We start from the raw sequence: 2,954 nt of genomic DNA on the forward strand, positions 1-2,954 counted from the left end.
CTTCATGTGCTTGTTGGCCAAATGTATGTACTTGTATGTGGAACAAAAGTCCCACAATCATATGATCTTCTATGCTGGAGATGAAAAGATGAGGAATAAATTAGGGGGGGGGTGTCGGGAGGAAGAAATAAAAACCCAGGTTGCAATGGTAATATCTATTATCAAAGCAGTTCTCTAAAGTACTAACAAACACAGATGTCATTTTAAAGATGTACCTAATCTTGTTTGGCGAGCTGGGGACTTCTGTCTCTGTTTGTCAAGATGGGGTTTGTTAAAGTTGTCAAGAATAAGGCCTACTTCAAGAGATACCAAGTGAAATTTAGCAGACGACGCGAGGGTAAAACTGATTACTATGCTCGGAAACGCTTGGTAATTCAGGATAAAAATAAGTACAACACACCTATATAAAGGATGATAGTTCATGTAACCAACAGAGATATAATTTGCCAGATTGCTTATGCCCGTATAGAAGGGGATATGATAGTCTGCGCAGCCTATGCTCATGAACTTCCCAATTATGGTGTGAAAGTTGGCTTGACAAATTATGCTGCAGCATATTGTACTGGCCTGCTGCTGGCCCGCAGGCTTCTCAATAGGTTTGGCATGGATAAGATCTATGAAGGCCAAGTGGAGGTAACTGGAGATGAATACAATGTGGAAAGCATTGATGGCCAACCAGGTGCCTTCACCTGCTATTTGGATGCAGGCCTTGCCAGAACTACCACAGGAAATAAAGTGTTTGGGGCTCTGAAGGGAGCTGTGGATGGAGGCTTGTCTATTCCTCATAGTATCAAGCGATTCCCTGGTTATGATTCAGAAAGCAAGGAATTCAATGCAGAAGTGCATCGGAAACACATCACAGGTCAGAATGTTGCAGATTATATTCGTTACCTAATGGAAGAAGATGAAGATGCTTATAAGAAACAGTTCTCTCAATACATAAAGAACAACGTAGCTCCAGACATGATGGAGGAGATGTATAAGAAAGCACATGCTTCCATACGAGAGAATCCAGTCTATGAGAAGAAGCCTAAGAAAGATGTTAAAAAGAAGAGGTAGAATCGCCCCAAAATGTCTCTTGACCAGAGGAAAGATCGGGTAGCTCAGAAGAAAGCAAGCTTCCTCAGAGCTCAGGAGCGGGCTGCTGATAGCTAAACCAATTTTCTGTGAAGATTTTTCAGATAAACACAGTAAATTTATTGTTCAAGCAGCCCCCCCAAAAAAAAGATGTACCTAATCTATACACGTGAAGATTGGGCAGTGAATAAAAGATGACAAATGAAGAATTGTGGTGTTGGAAATACCCTATGGACTTCCAGAAGAATATTCAAGTCTGTTTTGGAGGAAGTGCTAACAGGGGGCCTCTTCAAGGCAAGGATGATGAAACTCATATAGTTTGGACATGTTGGCAGCAGGAGCCAGTTTTTGGAAAAAGACATTATGCTTAGGAAGGTGTGGAAGGGGTCAGAGAAGACCATCAGTGAGATGAATCGACACCATTTTTGTAACAATGGGTTTGAGTGTGTCAGTGTGCGGAAGGAACAGGATAGGGTCATTATGAACCCTGAATGCTGTCATAGTTCTCCGTGCTTCAAAATCTTGTGTGCTCAGTGCATCTAAATTCCAAAATCAATCTCCACAATAGTATACATGTTTTCTATTGCCAAAGGGGCCCTTTAGAGTAATGAGAGAAGATCTTCACCCTGAAACCTACAGTATCCCTTTTCAGCAGGAAGTAGCTAAGAGAGTACGCCGTCCCCTTTTCCTTATGAATCAGGGTGAAATCTCTCTCAGGGAGAAGTGATAGGGAATGGCAAAGGACACACTGACAAAGGAGATTAATCAGAACTGGTTTTGACAAGCAGTGTGGCAATGGGACAATTAAACAGACTTTCAAGGAAAAAAAAAGGAACTGGGAGGGTTAGAGAAAATAGTGCAACAATGAATGAATGGAAATCCAAAATCTCTGTAAATGTTCATTAAAATTAATAAAATAAAATTTAAAAAAATCATGAGTGCTACATTATTATTGAAATATAATCTGGGTCCCTGCCACCAGTGCACATTAGATTTCCTTCAATAACATTAGTCCTTGATCATATATTCTCTCCTGAAATGGATGGACATGTCCAATTTATCTTAGTAGAATGATTCTATTTTGTCGCTTTCAGTTTCCACTCATTATCAACATTTTGCCTCTCCAACTGTTACTGCAAGGAGCTGGAACCAACTAATGCTGTGTCCTCCTTGGGTGGCTGAGGGCGTAAAAAGCACAGGAGGAAAGGTTTATCTTTCTCCCATAGAGGTGCTGATGGATTCATCTCTAGAGGAGATTTATGGTTGGAAGTCTAACTGTCTTGGACTATGGCTAAAAAGAAGAAAACAGGACATAGCTGTGAACCTCTCTCTGAAACGCCAAAGGGAGTAAGAATAGCACAGCTCCTCACTGCTCCCTAGAAGAAAGTAGATAAAAAGCCCACAGCCCAGCCACAAGGTACCTCTAGTGCCACACCAACAGGAAAATGTTTATTTGTTGCTGACTCACAAACTCACAGTTGTGGTACTGAGAATGGGGTTTCTTAGGGAATTATACTGGAGAGTGGGAGAGGCAAAGAATATCACCCAACCCCAGGTTTTAGCCCAAATTCCAAGGCACAATTCCTCAATTAGTCCAGTCTCTGATTTCAGTTCAGCAGTCCAATCTGAATTGTCCAGCAAGATTTGCCTCAGAGCAGTTATAAGTCAGCTTTTCTTTCAAGCATCAGCAAAACCTTTAACTGTGGCCAGCACAAATGCAAGAAGCTTCAGGTCACTCCTTGCCACAGTTTCTCCATAGCAATTCCACAGTCTCTCCACCACCACCACCAAGGTCTCACCACCAGGGTCTCATTCTCAAACAGGGGCTTGCTCCTGTTTCCCTCATCTTCTCCAATGCAAATCTAGCTTCCTCAAGT

The 2,954-nt window shown here is 41.8% G+C and overlaps 1 pseudogene; it reads left to right on the plus strand.

Annotated features, from left to right (window-relative positions):
• Positions 1-252: 252 nt before the first annotated feature.
• On the plus strand, positions 253-1,155 carry LOC102859648 (annotated as a pseudogene).
• The last annotated feature ends 1,799 nt before the right edge of the window (positions 1,156-2,954 follow it).

Source organism: Elephantulus edwardii, unplaced genomic scaffold, assembly GCF_000299155.1.
Source record: "Elephantulus edwardii isolate Elephantulus edwardi_28Jun2011 unplaced genomic scaffold, EleEdw1.0 scaffold00236, whole genome shotgun sequence".
Taxonomy (NCBI): Eukaryota; Metazoa; Chordata; class Mammalia; order Macroscelidea; family Macroscelididae; genus Elephantulus; species Elephantulus edwardii.